This window comes from Balearica regulorum, chromosome 7 (genome assembly GCF_011004875.1).
Source record: "Balearica regulorum gibbericeps isolate bBalReg1 chromosome 7, bBalReg1.pri, whole genome shotgun sequence".
NCBI classification, from domain to species: Eukaryota; Metazoa; Chordata; class Aves; order Gruiformes; family Gruidae; genus Balearica; species Balearica regulorum.
The window spans coordinates 835,143-852,205 of NC_046190.1; the positions used below are offsets into that span (position 1 = coordinate 835,143).

Here is a 17,063-nt window from a genome sequence, read left to right on the forward strand (position 1 = left end):
GAGCGATACACAGATATTTTCATAAGGGGGAAGGGGAGGGGGGGAAGAATCCCAAACCAGAGAGCAACAAAATTAGCTCTGCTCAGGAACCACTGCCTGGCAGAGCTCCCCCAGACCCTGCTGCGGGCTCTGCCTCAAAGCAGGTCAGCACTGCCCAGCCTGCGGGGCTCGTTGGCAGCCTAAGGAGGGGCACCTGGGAGCAAACCACCAGGCTTTTAACTCCTGCTAAGCCTCAGCGTATCCTAAGGGCAGTTAAACACAATGAGAGTTCCCTTCCACTACAAGCTTGTAAATCAGCAGAGTCCAAAGCTTTGGCAGTGACGGTTATGTCCCTGTAAATCACACAAACAGGTGTGAGCAATGTGTGCAACTGGAATTTCTGCATGTGCAAATCCAAGAACCAGCCACGTGTTCAGGAAAGCTTGGGAAAAGTAGAGAAAACTAAACAAAAATACCTTCCTTGGTTTCAAAAGCTTGTTTTGATTTTTTCTCTAACCATGCTGCTAAATGTTGCCACCTGTGATGTCAGGAGATCCCAATCAGCCTTTACCATACTTTTTAAAGTGAATTAGTCTTTCTCAATGCCTAAACCCACGGTCATTTGAGCTGTTCAACAATGCATGCCAAATGAATTTCCAGCCTATATTACAGAGCAGGAAAAAAATAAGCCAGGAGGTGAAAAGGAGAGAAGCAGGAGAGCTCAGTGTGTGACCGGCGGTGAGGGTGGTGAGCCTCTCCCTGTCCCCTTTACTACCTCTGTGGGCAAACCCGAGCAGCGCCTGAGAAAGCCTTGCAGGAAACACGGAGAAAAAGGAAGACACAAGTAAAAGGTGAAAGTGTCCAAATGTATAATGAATCCTTCTGCAAACAACATAAATAATAAATCATTCACCCTGGTGTGACAAGACTGGCTTAGCCCCCCAGGTCCAGAACCTGCAGGCACCCACCGGTGCAAAGGGAAGTCTCCTGCAGCACTCTGAGTGATGGCCACCGTGAGCCAGCGTCTTTGTGCAAATATCAGGTGTTTGTTTACACAAACAAAATCCATAACTGGCTGAGCAGCCAGGGATCAGGTTAGGAAAGCTAAAGCCCTGATAGAATTAAATCTGGCCAGGGACATCAAGGGCAACAAGAAAAGCTTCTATAGGTACATCAGCAATAAAAGGAGGATGAGGGAAAATGTGGGTCCCCTCTGGAACAATACAGGAGACCTGGTTACCCAGGATATGGAGAAAGCTGAGGTACTCAAAGACTTTTTTGCATCAGTCTTCACTGGCAAGTACTCCAGCCACACCGCCCAGGTCACAGAAGGCAAAGGCAGGGATTGGGAGAGTGATGAACCACCCGCTGTAGAAGATCAGGTTCGAGACCATCTAAACAACCTGAGGGTGCACAAGTCCATGGGACCTGATGAGATGCATCAGCAGGTCCTAAGGGAATTGGTGGATGAAGTGGCCAGGCCACTCTCCATCATATTTGAGAAGTCGTGGCAGGCCGGTGAAGTGCCCACTGACTGAAAAAGGGGAAACAACCCCCAGTTTTCAACAGGGGAAAAAAAGAAGACCCAGGAAACTACAGGCCAGTCAGTCTTACCTCCGTGCCTGGCAAGATCATGGAGCAGACCCTCCTGGAAACTGCTCAGGCACATGGAAAATAAGGAGATGATTGGTGACAGCCAACATGGCTTCACTGAGGGCAAATTGTGCCTGACAAATTTGGTGGCCTTCTATCATGGGGTTACAGCATTGATGGATAAGGGAAGGGCAACTGACGTCATCTACCTGGACTTGGGCAAAGCATTTGACACTGTCCTGCACAACATCCTTGTCTCTAAATTGGAGAGGCATGGGTTCGACGGATGGACCACTCAGTGGATTGGCTGGATGGTCACAGTCAAAGAGTTGTGGTCAATGGCTCGATGTCCAAGTGGAGAACAGTGACAAGTGGCGTTCCTCAGGGGTGGGTACTGGGACCGGCACTGTTTAACATCTTTGTTGGTGACATGGACAGCGGGATCGAGTGCACCCTCAGCAAGTTTGCCAACGACACCAAGCTGTGTGGTGGGTCGACACACTGGAGGGAAGGGATGCCATCCAGAGGGACCTGGACAGGCTGGAGAGGTGGGACTGTGTGTACTGCATGAAGTTCAACAAGGCCAAGTGCAAGGTCCTGCACGTGGGTTGGGGCAATCACAGGCACACCTACAGGCTGGACGGAGAATGGATGAAGAGCAGCCCTGAGGAGAAGGACTTGGGGGTGTTGGTGGATGAGAAGCTCAATGTGACCCAGCAATGTGCGCTTGCAGCCCAGAAAGCCAACTGTGTCCTGGGCTGCATCCCCAGCAGCGTGAGCAGCAGGTTGAGGGAGGCTGGAACTATGTTCTTTAAGGTCCCTTCCACCCCAAACCATTCTATGATTCTCTGATGCATAATGCTTCCTTCAAGGACAACTCGTAAAACAGATATCTTATCCAGTAAAAAATTCAACTTGTGATCCACCAGTAAAGTAAGTTTTTAAGTAACCATTCAAAACACTAGCAATCCCAAAGCTGCTTTGATTGGAGAGAAAAGGCTTTTAAGAACTGCAAGCATTATTTGAGATAAAATGGATTAATATTGACCATTAAGTCAGTGTATTTTCTATTTACTTATTATTACTATAGATCAAGCTAATAAATTTTCCTTTAAGACCCTTTGCATTTTTACTTTACTAACTTCATGCAAATATGTCATTTGCCTGTAGCTTCCTCTGACTGTGCTCTGAAGGCAGACTAGAGATCTTGAAACTTCCAGTGATCATCACCCAAGTCACAGCAGCAAGGCCTGACTCACTCTCACGTAACGTTTACTGTCAGCAAGCATCGATGTGCTCAGTGTAGTACCCCCGATTTCCAGACAGGGAAAGGCTCTGTGGAAAGTGGGTGGAAGAGCTGAGCAATGAGTGAGGTTGCCTACGTGTTCACAGCCACGTACTCTGCGTTCTGCTCATTCTCCCTTAGACATTAAGGTGTACTCCAACCATGTTTTGTTGAACCAAACCAACATGTAATCTGCCTTCCTATCCGACACAAAAAAGCATTTCCTGAGAAATGCTGTCAGGATAATCTAGCCTTTCCTAGCATGCAAAAAGTAATTAGACAATAATGAAATAATGAGTCGTGATTAATCGTTTTATTTTGCTAACAACAAAAGCGACATGTAAAGATTAAAATGCCAACAACTGTCCCATAAATCACTATGGATATTTACTGCTATGGACCAAATAATGCTTGCTAGCTCCTGTCTTTGAACCAGGGCAAAATTCAGATATCACATCGTGGTACACAAATCTCTGCACTTCTCTGAAGTGACAAGGGCTGTGGCTATAAATTACTATCCACTTCAACATACAAACAATATCAACTATATTTAGGGAACTTTTTTCCCTGTTTATGTGAAAACCTGAATCTTAGCCTTTAAGGTGAAGAAAAATCTGTGCTTTGGTGGTTATATTAGATTTCTACTATGCCTTCAAGTTTCTCATTAACTTTCTTTGCCAATATTTCTTTTCAGATAGAGTAAAAAAAAAAATCACATACAAGAATGAACTCTGTTCTATAAAAAGCCAACATTATGGAACATTTTGATAGAACTTCAAAATCTAGTGTTATCCTGTGGTGTCAGCACCAATTACTGGTTGGAAAACACCTTCTGATTTAGTTTTATCCAAAAGGAATCCAGATTGTGGATGCCGAGACCATACCATCATGCAAGCCAAAGTACAAATGGGTATCATCAAGAGAGTTGCTTTAAAAGCACTGTCCTCATCCAAACTAGACACATTTTTATTATAAACCATGGCTAGAATTCAGTTGTTATGGAGACAGCTAGAAAAGTAATCCAATATCAAATGAAATCAAATCATTATTTTAGCATAGGATTAGTTAAAATGCAAAATGTAGCAAAAACTTTTCAGGAAGGCCATGGGAATATTCCTGTGCGAGTCCTACCAGCAGATAGTGTAGATCAGTAAATCTTCAGACACTTTAGATATTTAGCAAAGTTCTCCCTCTGGGCGTATCCTGAGTCCCTGAAGTCAGTAAGATTTCTGACTTTGATTCGGTGGCATCAGTATCAGGCCTTTTGTGTCCAATTTATTTTTTCATTAAACACCATTAATATGGAGTTTGTTTCAGATTTACATCCCAGTAAAATATAGTATGTGCCATCCGGAGTTCATTAATGCTGCCCTTTACCTACAGTACGTGCCAGGGGACACATCTATTATGCAACTAAGGCTCACACAAGACAAAATAGAACAGTCAGCAAAAAGATGGGCAGTCTTTCTGGTGTTAAAAGCCCAAGCTGAATCAATTATCATCTACTCTGATTTTCAAATGGCTGAAATAGAGGAATCGGGATTGCCACGGACTGCTGGCCAGTCTGAACAGCATGTCACACAGGTTGCTCTGCAATCAATACCAAGCTGCTTCCAGCTGAATAAATTCTGGCTATGAACTGTGACAAAATCAGCCTCGTGCGATGCCCAACATCATTTGGGCTGCAGCTTTCCAGACCAGATGCGGGTTTCGGTTAGTGCTGGGACACCTCATCCTGGTCAGTCTGGGGAAGCTCAGGGGGCATCCCCTCCTCCGACGCCCAGACCCGCAGCCAGGCCTCCCGGCTGCGCTGCCGAACGGCAGCTGAGCCTGGGACCAACAACAGGAGAAGGGGAGAGTCCAGAAACGTTAGTTAAAGGGATAGAAAATACACATTCTGCATCTTAAACTGACTCTTCTTTTCACCCGAGCTTCATGAAAAATAAGGTCCCTGTTTGCACGTGACCTTGTCAAGGTCAAACAATCGTGGCACCAGTGGAATAACTCGAAAAAGCAGCACAACAGGCTATCTATTGGGCTTAAAGACAGACAACGCTCCACACCCTGCCGCTTGCGTGTGTCTGAGGAAACAAATTTTGTCCTCCAGACATTTTCTCAAGCCTTTCCGAACTATTTCTCCTCAGACATTGCCTCTGCTTTTACTGAGTACAAAAGGGAGGGTCACGCTGGAGGATACAGGAAACTACACAGATGAAATTTATTGAACCTACATCTTGATTCTGCATCATCAGTGAATAACAAATCCCTAATCATGTGTTCCTGGAAATAATGATTTGTGGATTTGCATAGAACTGAAGAGTCTTTTAAAAATCTACAAGGATATCATTCTCTGTTAGAATAATTTCTACAGAATTATATTAAATTCCTGAGATCTTTTGGGGGTTTAGGTCTATTTGACTATAGAGCACTTGGCTGTAAGTGCTAAAGGAAAATCAGGGAATTACTTTTCTGGGTTAGATGACTGGTAGGAATTGCTTAGTATTTGCCACCAATAATAGCCAACACTTGATGCTCTAGGGACAAGTCAGCTCCCCTTTTCCTTTGCATGCAGATAAATGCTACTAGCCAGTTGTGCTCAACTAAAGCTAGGATTACAGGGGTGATGTAATTTGGAAGTCTGAAGTATTGGCTAATATTTGGCTGCTTTTACCATAACATATATTAGTACAAATGCTCTTACCTGTCTTAAAATTACTTAGTCCTGTTAGAGTCTCACAGCCAGGGTAGTTGGATGGAATAGCTTTGTGTTTGAATCCTACATCCCAGCCAATTGGTTTGTGTAAAATTTTTAGATCCTTCTTTTTTTTATTTTTTTATTTTTCCATTTCAGCTGAACCTCTGCTGTTGAGCTGCACTGGAGAAGGTGATAAACTTAGAAGACAGGTGTTTTAAAGGAAAGTTTTAACAAAGATCATTATTTAAAGGCCTTCAATTGTGTCCTGGTTTCAGCTGAGATAGTTAATTTGTTTTCTAGTAGCTGGTGTAGTGCTGTGGTTTGGGTTTAGGATGAGAATGCTGTTGATACCACAGTGATGGTTCAGTTGTTGCCGGGTAGTTGTTGTGCCTACACCAAGTCAAGGACTTGTCAGCTCCCCAGGCCCTGCCAGGTGCAGGAGAAGCCGGGAGAGCAGAGCCAGGACAGCTGACCCAGGCTGGCCAGAGGGATGTTCCCTGCCGGGTCACCTTGTGCTCCAGATAGAGCTGGGGAGGCTGGCCGGGAGGGGGGATCGCTGCTCGGACACAGGCTGGGCGTCGGGTGAGTCTATTTTCCTTTTGCACGTGGGGAGCAGTTGCATTTGTGCATCACTTGTTTTATTGTTATGATTATTATTATTATCATTATTATTGTTATTACTATTATTATTTTTTTCTTCCTTTGTTATCCCATTAAGCTGTTTTTATCTCAACCCATGAGTTTGGTTCTCCATTCCCCTCCCCACACCCACCAGCTGCATGGTGCTTAGCTGCTGGTGGGGGCAAGACCATGACAAATGGTCAACATTCATTTGCTGACCCTATTTTGAATTTGAGCCATCTGCAATAAAAGGTAATATTTCAGAGATGCGTTTTTGGGGAAAAATAAAAAAAGTTAGGCAAAGTTTTATTCTTCATATAAATTGCCAGTGCACTTGGAAACTTTCTGAAACTTCACCAAGTAGGAGGTGTTGACAACTGTCACTTTGAGAGCATAGAATAAGGGAAAGATTTATAGGCACACAGTTCCACAAATATATTCAAGACTAGTGCTTTTCATGACAACCAATGGGCCTTAACCACATTCTTAAAAGTCTTAAAATGGGGCACTATTTTTTCCATCAGGGCCTTAGTGACAAATGCAGCTCCCCCTAGTCAAGGCGTTCTTGTACCCTCAGCCCAGGGCCACCTGCCTTTTGATGCACCCCTGCAGAAGCTAAACTCTCTACCAGGCTGATATTTCCAGGTGAAGAACGAGTTACTACTCGGAAAGCTGACAAGAGCCAATACAAAACAAATGGGAAGTCCACTGCAAAAGAAAGTATTATGCAGCCCCTACACCAAACTTTCCATCTCTGAGCACCCCGAAGCACCAACCATGCGCTTAAACGTACAGAGAAGAGAAGAGCAAAAGTGTAGAATAGGTGGTAGGTTGATTGCTGTATGTCAGCTGAGAGCTGCGAGCCTGGACTGACAGCAGTGAATGTCTCCTGCCAGTAAATCATTATTTTACACTACACGTGCTTCTCTGGAAGCATGGTGATGTGAGAAATAACAGACAAAAGTCGATCTGACTCCAATGTATTTGTTTTCTAATTTCTGTTTGCATTTTGAACAGTGTCAGTAGAGGCGCAGCCGCATTAACTGAAAGGAAAAGAAATCTTGATGAGATAGATGATATTTAAAACCACCAAGGGAGCAAGCAGCTGGAAAAAAAAAGAACTTTCTGTTTTTAATCAAACAGCACGGAAGAGAGAGGAGCTCTCAAGATACACAGTATATGCACTGGAGTTCAGAAAATAGGAAATGTCCAAATCAGTTACTCAGTGAGCACAGAAACCAGATTACTTTGTTACAGTAATTCATCATAACTCCTATTACCCTGAAACACCAACATTTCCAGCTGCAGAGGACATTTATCAACAATTACAGGCCCTGACATTTCAATTCGATCACATATGACGGAGACTCTAGGAAGACCCTGACGAGTAAAGGGAGCAGGAAGGTGCAGCCCACGTAACCAAGGAAAGGACGAGACGTTGCCTCCCGTGGGCTTGCTGGCCTCCTAAAGCAAAGCTGTTGAAATCAGAGCTGTGTTTATTAACCACACCACAGAGAAACTAGGTATCGGGGGGGAGAACATCGCAAACATAGAATGCAAAACAGGACATTGGAAAATGGATTATACAAAGCCTTTAGGCAGTAGATGATTCATGTGTAACATATAGATATATATAAAACACACATTGTGTACATATTTATATATGCATAAACACATATAGGAACTAACCTCACAGGCATGCTCCACCATGATGCACACTGCCTGTCTGCTTTACCTGAGGATAGTACCATTCCTTGTATGCAGTGCACTTCATTTTAAAACCTGTAGGCTGTTCCTAGCAGATTTAAAAGGATTTTTATGATTCACGCTGCAAAAGGCTAAAAAAAAAAAAAAAATCCATCCCTGCTGCATAAGATTATATTTTCCATCTCTATCCTCTGAATAGTGGAATCGGATGAGAAATGATTCATCAATCAGTCCGGGAAAGCATTTAGAGGACAGAGAAGAAAAAGAAAAAAAAAAATAAAATCAACCATACAGTAAAATCTGCTCACCATGTACACACCCCCAAAGTGAAGAATCAGACCAGCCTAACTGAGGAGAAGCTAAAGATGAATTTCACAAGAAGGCTGCAGTTGCTGGGTGATGCACTGTAAATCCTGCTCCCTCCGGGGAGAATGAGCTCATTGCGAAGATCCAGCAGCCGCCCCTCAGCCATTGCAGTGTCACTGCAGCTTGCAGCTGAGCGCAGGCACGTCATCACACGAGCTCCCTGAAATCTGAAAGCCCTCCCTTTCTGAAATCTAAGTCAAGCATACTGCTATAAAACCAGCTCACCTCCAGTGCAGACTGAGGTCTCCTTGTACCTGGATGCTGCTAGAAGGACTTGTGTTTTCAGCTTAATTATTAACTCAGAGATTTGCATTCAGCACAGGCTGAATCTGAACTGAGCTCCTCCTGAAGAAGGGGCTAAATTACTGAAAATGGCAGAGAAGATCTGAAGGGTATTCGGATTTAAAAATAGCTAGCAGCCTTTGTACTTGCTCCTAGCAAAGGAGATGGAGCCAAGTTATATGGAAATCCTTACATGTGTAGCTGCAGGGTCAGGCATTGGAGCTTAACTCATAGGAATGTCGTTACTGAATAACCCCATACTCTGAAATTATGTGGAAATGGTAACATGGGGGAAAAAAGGCAGGTGTCTTTACAAATTCCTGTAAGGTATGATTTGAGAATTAAAGCACTGCAAATATAAAAGCATATCTTTAACCCCTAGCTTGCTGTCTCTCGCTGCTTTTCCTAACTGAAAAATTATTCATTTTCAATATTCATACTCACCACACTGAAAATTGAATAACAAATATAGATAAAATGAATGTATTTGGTTACAAGATACTTATATCAGCCCCACACTGCAAAATTATCTAGAAGTAAAGAGGATATGGGGCTTATTTATTTGTTTTTCATGTCTTCCTGACAGCGAAGACTGGTAACCATTCCCAGCAAATGTCAGTGAACTGCTGACAGTGTGACAGAGTGATCTGAGCACAGGACTGGAAAACAGAAACCTACCTGAAGTATATTCTCAGTTTTTGGAACGGAGGGTGTGGGGGTTTTTTCCCCTTAAACAATACCTAAATATCTGGGACTTTCCATTTAAAAACCTGGCTTTCCCTGAGTCCAAAGCCCCTGACTCTGCAGCACCTGAATGCAAAGCCAAGAAACATGTGCGACTTCTACCCAGAGTCCTAGAAGCTGGATGCTATATTTGTGGTTAACCACTGCTGTATTTCTCATGCCCTCTCCCCCTGCTCTGCAGTTTAATTATTCTTTGCCAAAGGCACGTGCAGTGGCACTTTGAGAAAACCATTAGAACAAAATTTCTATTTACTTCATAGAAAGATAAAAACATGACAAAATTTCTCGTGATGGGAAACTGCAAGAACAGAATTTCTTTGGGTTTTGCTATCAAAGTCATAGACTCACGATTTTCCTTTTTTCTGTCCATCCATACTACGCTGCATGGTGTGAAACAGTAGTATTACTCACAGACTCCTCATTTACAAGGGTGGTTTTTCCTACTCCCCAGTCCTGGCTGCTGATCTGGAACTTTCCGCCTCGATGGCACCTCGCTGAAGGCAGTAAGTCTCTGTGGGAATACAATGCGGTCTGCAAGAGATCCGTGCCTCAACCTCCAACCACAGAGCTACTGAATGTAGTGTGAAACACAGGCAAAGATCAGGTGCACAACCAACTCCAGAAATCTCTGTCTTCAGCTTTGACAAGAACTCATCACTTTTCCTTGCTCCTTCATCACACAAATACTTCTCAAAATTGGATCATCTCGCTGCAGCTCAGCCCGCTCCATGCTGAGCAGACCACCAACGCACACGTTTAACTGAGGAACCATCACCCTCAAGATGCAAGGACTGGCCGCGGCTCTGGCAAGAGCTGTGCAAACAATAGCTTTTGAACTCTTGGATAAATAAAACTATTTTCTATTTTTAGAGTTGAATTGCAACATTTTGTGGGAGTTTCTAAGTAAAACAAAAACATTGAAAGCAGTGTTGTAAGTGGTATAGAGCAAGAGGCCATCGGTAGTTTACATCACTCAAAGAATCAGTTTTTGTTTTTCAGCTGGCAAGTGCTAGGGCAGAAGCATTCTTCTGGCAATTTCCATGTACTGAGCTGTATCCACAGCACTCCACTGCACAGTGCTTTATCACGCAGAACAAAAATGTTAACGGTCCTTAAAAACCTGAAGTTAGCAAGTAAACAAGAGCTGCCAAAATTTTTGTGCTCTACTTTTCTGATTCACACTAGAAGCAGACAGAATTTATTCCATTTTAGAGGTTGAAAAGCAAACCAACAGAAGTCTGGTTTTTGTTTTAAACATCTGATTTCTGTCTTTTCCAGCTATCTCAGCACACTGTTCACAACTTATCTGTAATACAGATCAGCAGGTCAGCCAGGTGATTTTACACGTAGCACTCTGCACGTGGCATGAATCTTTTCCTCAGCCTCTTACTCAGTAACTGCTAGAGGTAAATGTGAAAGACACTGCACAGAACGCACAGCAGAGCCCTGGGATTGCAGCGATGCCAGAGGCAGCTTTTTTTTTTTTTCTTCTTCTTTCTCTCCAAATGGAACAAAATGAATCCTTCTCAGTCAAGAAAATACTGCGATGAGATCCTGAGGTACAGTGCATTAAGCAACGCTTTGATAAACAGGGATGCTGCTCTGCTGAAGAATATGCAGGCGGCAGGAGCAATAGAGGGCCGCGTTCACTCCAGATCCTGTTCTGCAGGAGATTGCTTTGCACCTCATCCTCTGGAGCAGAATAACCACACCTTGGGGCTACAGGCAGATAAAAGATGTCCAGAGAGAGCCCTTCTTTGCTTGGCTTTCAGGTAAGCTTCGATCTGCATTTCTAATGTCAAATCTGGTTCTATGAGCACCTTTTAAAGTAAGAGAATGGTATTTCTGAGTCCTAATGGTAGAGCATCCGTGTGAAAATCTAAAAGAAAGTCCTATTTGAATATCTAAAATAAAGTCCACAGGCAATGTGTCCTGTCTTCTGCACCTGTCCAGGCTGCAAAGCTAAATGATGATTCTGTAAGGAATGAATGATACTAATCATCAGATTTTTGTCACTGGGCCATCAGAAATTGCTGTAAGAAAGAATTAATACATAGAAAAGAGACAAACATATGCAAGGAACAGTAATGCACACTCATAAATTAAACTTGAAGAAATCAAATCTCACAAAAAAGTAACAAGATTGGCCCAAACAGAGGACTCTGGCTCTTTTGCACCCAAGTCTTGGTTTTATTTCACCTGTAAGAGGACCTCATTTTCTCTGTCCTCTACCCCTGTAGTGCAGAGGCCTTTTAAAACCTAACATTAAAAATTATACCAAAGGAAACTTCCATGTTCGTTTAGTTTCTCCCAAATGCTGATGGATTGGGGAGATATTATTTTACTCCTCTCTGCTTCCTTCCTTACTTATAGGATGTATGTCCTGTTCAGAGTCTCCCGGTCAGATCCCATGAGCTCAGCTGACTCTAGGGCTGCCAGAAGAAATGCACACAATCGGGGTGCTCACCAGCAGCTTTCAGGACTGGTGACATTTGTGGCTGCCATTCTGTTGGGGGCTTCAGGGGCGGTGGGGAGCAGCGCTTGGGTGTGGAGGCAGGCTCTGGCTCAGGTCATGCCATCCCAGAGGCAGCTCGGGGGGCTCCAAGCCTGTGGTGCCAGGGCTCCCCAGCAGCACCCAATGGCTTGTGCCCAACAGTTTGACCGGTCTTACCCACTTCTAAGCTAATATGAGCCAATTAAAGAGTGGCTACATAAGACTCTTCCCATTTAAATCACTTTAGAAATACATTTGCTTAAACTGATATAATTTTCATGTGCAGACTTAGCCCCTAATTCCTTTCCTTCTTTAGACTGCATATTAAATCAGATCATTAAATTCCCTGTGTCAAGATTGTTTTGGTTTTTAAATCTCAGGTATAAAGAAGTCAAACCAATAGACTATGTGTATCTGTTAGATCTCCTCATGTCAACAGCCTGGATAAGCATGAACAGCTCAGAAATGAGAATCTGAGCACAGTTTGGTAGTTAATGATGAACACCGTTCCAAGAAATGCACAGCATAAAAATATACATATTGCTTTGTTTCCCAGAGGCAGCCGGGAAGGTTAATAACTAAGCCGTTGTTGGGAGTGAAAAAAGCAGATGAAAACAGGTAGTTCTCAGATTTCAGAAGCTTTTAAGGGCCTGTGTTTTGCACAGGTGGGCAAAACAGCAGTGTCATGCCGCTGGAGAGGACTAGGAGGCATGTAACGAAAGCAGTGAGCTTCATCTCTTGTGCTGCACGGAGTGATGTCACCATCTGAAGTGATGAGGCACATTCTCCCAAATCAGTCCTGAGACTGCCCTCTGGTTGCACCATACCTTACACTGTATCCATCATAAAGTTGAGACAGAAGACTTTGATTTATATCAATAAGAAACAAACAAACAAATTAATCATTATTCATTTTTAAAGTAATTTAAATTTATAATCAGTTTGGAATCAGAAACATTTTTTGTGTAATGCCTAAAATAATTGTCCCTCACAGCTGTTGCAAGCTGCCACATCAGTATAAATCCACACACTTAAACACAAAGTTGCAGTTGTCTGACCAGCAAGTGTGACTTCCTAACTATCTCAAATACTGCCTTCTCTAGTGGATGGAGGACGTGGGTCACTCTCTCTGACGTCAAAGGAACTAATCAATACATGATTGTTCTGTTGACACACAAGTAAATAAAATTGAAGTGGGTTCCAAACCGAAAGAGGATCACAGATAACAAATCGATAAGCTGTTAAAGATTTCATCCAATACATTTTACAATTTTCCCTCTTCACAGCTGAGTGCTTTTCTGGCAATAACCAAAAATCTGTTACCATAAAGATTTATATGAAAATAAATGCATTCAGCCAATTACTAATGAAAGATCCCAGAGGTAAGCTGTCACAGCTGTATTGTGATATCTATTGGTACAGAAGATTAACTGGACCCTATTTTATACCTGCCTTAAAGCAGAAGTGGCTTCTGGTAAATCGGTTTCCTGAAGGGAAGATCAGCCACCAGAGAACAGGCAAAGAGAAAGCGAGGGTCAGAGACGCGCGGTGCGGTGGGGCCATTGTGGTGCTGGGTGGCAGCAGCAGTGCAGAGCAGAGCAGCGCTGGCAGCTGACATCTGCACAGCACATGCTGCACCTCTGGCTGCCTACCTTCGAAGGACTTTATTCTCATCTTCCTTCCTGAGGGCTAGCACTGGAGAAAGGGGCTGTCGCTTCTTTTTGTCAAGCTCTGAAGCTTTTCTGAGCTTGTTCAAGTCCCCCTTGACTTGACTGGATGACCAGTGTTTCTTGCCTCTTTCCCCCACGCCAGGCGAGCAGAGTGGGGTGGTGATGGGAAACAACATGCCACATCAACAGGCAAAAGCACGTCCATGAACCAGGTCAGAAGATCCAAATCCTCCAGGAGCAGGGCTGGGAGCAGGCACAGCACCCGCAGCACCACTCTGAACAGGAGCAAACCCCTGGGCTCTGGGGCCATGGGCACAGAGTGGCTAGGAGGGGGCCCAGGGGCTCAGGCGGGGGGCCACCAGTGTGCCCAGAGCCCTGGCAGGGTCTCTGGAGAGTTTACACCAGCTCTTGAGCACAGACATCACATTTTAGGCACTTACATATATTTATTATAACTAACCATGTAATTATACCTGCTACACCTGTAATTACACCTACAGCAGTAAGTTTTTTCCCGCTAATTTAAGATGACCAAAGTCAGAGCAGACTCTGACCCATGGTTTGCAATATTAATTATTTTTCAAAGTCAGAGAAGTGTCGACAGAAAAAAATCCTGAAAATTTGATTTTAACACTTCAGTGTTAACTACTACCCAAATGATACCTTTCCCTGCAATTTATGACATTTTTTTCTCTTAATGTAATTATTTTTTTAATTCAAACCCCTTGTATTTGATGTCTAGGATAATGAATACTGTAAAATCATAAATGTGCATTCAGAGGTTAAACATAGTGTCCTTTCCCTGGTGTTTTGTTGTTATAACTTTGCAACACTGTAACAATGCTGCTCCTTTTGTTTCAAAATAAAATCAATTTCCCCTCCTATAAGGTGGAGAAAGTGATTCTGTTTTGAAACAAACCCCCAGAGGGGTGCCCTCACCGTGTGCCCCTGGCTGCCCAGGGTGCAGGCCCCCAGGGGTGCATCCTGGCAGTCTGGCCAGGACTCCTTACTGCGACACTGAGGACGAGGGACTACTGTCAAGTATTGGTGGAAATATTAAGCACTGTTTTATTACGAATGAACAGAGTTCCTACTTTCGAAGAGTTGGCCCAGAAGCTGCACATTCTCGTTCCAGAATATTGCTGGAAATCCCTGAACAAAATCTGTTAGTGGTAGCAGGTGGAGCATTGCTCCGGGTTCCCTTTTATACCTCTCCCTTCTGCTCCGCACGTGGGGGCAGCTGAAGAACCTAATGACCTATAGGCAATTTCAATACACTTTTCCACCACTCTGGAAAAACTGCAGGCTTGAAACGACAATGCCTTGTCTTTCTTACCTTCCCACACACTTGCCCGATTAGGAAGCGCATCCTGCCGAGGGGAAAAGGTGGAGTCGGCTCCTCTCTTCTTCCCAAGAGAGCAACAGGGGAGCGACTCAATCAGGAAACCCCGACAGAGCTCGGTGTTTGCCCAGATTCCTCCTAGAGAAGAGCCTGTTGCTGCCAAAAACCGATAACAGAGGAAGCCAGTTCAGGGACAATATGATATTTGTGCTGCCGAAACAGGCTACACTGCTTCATGTAGGGTATGTGCAGGGTTTGCACAGCACCAGAGGATAAAATACTTGTCGGGATTTTTGTGCCAGTAGGAGACATTGTCAGAGCACATTTCCACCTGCGATGAGTATCGTGGAGCTAATGCTGGTTCCTGGAGCAGAGGAAAATGCTATTCAGGGCTGTTGATTGGGAGATACCCCGTGGCTGCAAATCTGCGCACAGATCATTTCGGTGGGAGAAGACAAGAGGTGATTGTGTCAGCAGGACTGCAGTTGCTCTGGTGACCCCCTCCTCCCTCCTGAGCCAGTCACCGCGTCTTTGTGTCAATACAGCGTTGAGCTTTCAGTTCCTTAAACACTACCGAAGTCCCTGAGGCATGAAAGTGTAATATTCACACTGAGAAGACTAACAGATTCCTGGAATGATGAACTTGCTCTTCTTTTCTGTGCTCAAGGCTGCCCGGGTGTCCTTTTCACAGCGAGGAGCGAGGGGAGGGTTGCTGGACAGCAGAGAGCAGCAGAGAGCTACGGGACGAGCATCAAAGCCGGGAGGCCTCCAGCTTTCAGGGCCGCGTCTGCGCCCGGCTATCCGGCCTAGTGCGTGAGGACGTAATAAACAAGTAACTTGCTTCTTCAACAGTAGTTCAATGAAAAATTGTATTTTGTTCCGCCAAGGTCAAATTTGCCTTAAGTTACTTAGCAGAGCAAAATTTATTTTTAATCATGCAAATTAAATGCAAATTCCTCAGCAGATTTCCTGTGGTCAGGCATAACAGAAGATCATTTAGGCAGTGGCATGCTTGGAAAGGCTGATCTCTGAAGGGGCCGCATGCATGCCATGCCTCACCTCTCACAGCTGCCTGCCTGCGAGAAGCCTGGCTGCGCAGCAGCCCTCCAGCTGTGCCCAGCTGTGGCTGCCAGGCCAGGCCCTGCACCCCTCCCTGTGTGCACAGCCCATGGCGTTGGGCTGCTCTGGAGCGCTTGCCCCAGGGTTATGCAAGGGCAGATCAGGTCCTGCTTGAAGCTCTCTGAGGGTCCCAGGGGCTGGGGCTTGGGCGTAGAAAATGGTGTGTTAGGGATGGATGGAAAGCTGGAGAACTGACCCTGAAAACGTCTGCATGGGCCACACTGTTACTGCGCTTTGTCCCATAAGCCATTGGCTGTACTGAGTCTGATGCACTTACCAATAAAACCCTGGCCTTGTCTTTCCAGGGAGGCTGCAGGTCAACACTCCTTGCTGTTGTAGTAACTCACCAAAAATTTACCAGAAGATGTGTTTTACTTGGGCTTTGTGATTGTCTACTGCAGAAAGGCACAAATGAGAACAATTTCAAACTAGAGAAAATGCCTGCGTCCTCTAATTAAATAAACAACACTTTACCCATCCTCTGGCTAAATAAAATGTTATGTCTTTATAAATTCCCAGAAGTAACTCAGTATCTGCCTTCAAACGGCAGCACTAGCCTTTACTGAGGGGTTTCCTATTCGGGGAGCCCCTGCTGTCTGCTCGGATGGCATTACAGCCTTCGTCAACGTTAAAAAAGAGACAGAATTAATTATTATCTATTTCAAGGCCCTGTGCCATTATTGGAGAGCTGTCAGGCTGGTCTGGAGGCCAGCACCTGTGCCTTTGCAACGAGATATGGCTTCCCTCGAAACTCAAGTACAGTTTTGCTCTGCACAACTTTATGTAAGAAGCACAGTATTTAGTTACCAGACGCAAACGGGATCGCACGCTGCAGGACGGGGGCGTGCGGGGCGCGTACAGCGTGTCGGCAGCGGGGAAAGGAGGGATTCTCTGAGAGAGTTACCCTGTTCTTCAGCTCGGGCCCTCCCGGCTGCGGTCGGGGGCCAGCACGGGACCTCGCCCGCTGCTCCCGGGGGCTTGGGGGACCCACCGATCCGCACCCAACCTCCCCCCGGCCCCCGCCGCCATCACGGCGGGAAGGACCCGAGGGCCGGGAGGGAACGTGAGGGAGCGGAGGGAGCTGAGGGGACGTGAGGGACGGCGCGACCCGCCTGGCTCCGCCCCCGCCTCCCCCCGCCCCGCGGCGGCCGCCAATGCGAACGGGG

At 45.0% G+C, this 17,063-nt stretch overlaps 1 protein-coding gene across 1 annotated transcript in view; it reads right to left on the reverse strand.

Annotated features, from left to right (window-relative positions):
• The window catches only part of JAKMIP3 (Janus kinase and microtubule interacting protein 3), a 100,818-nt gene extending 83,981 nt beyond the window's left edge, over positions 1–16,837 (reverse strand). The window contains exons 1-4 of the mRNA XM_075757576.1: positions 16,705–16,837; positions 16,175–16,292; positions 14,773–15,584; positions 8,189–11,247 (exon numbers count right to left, since the gene is read on the reverse strand). The gene's annotated coding sequence lies outside the window, so the exon portion shown is untranslated. The remainder of the gene's footprint in view (positions 1–8,188; positions 11,248–14,772; positions 15,585–16,174; positions 16,293–16,704) is intronic.
• Between the last annotated feature and the right edge of the window lie 226 nt (positions 16,838–17,063).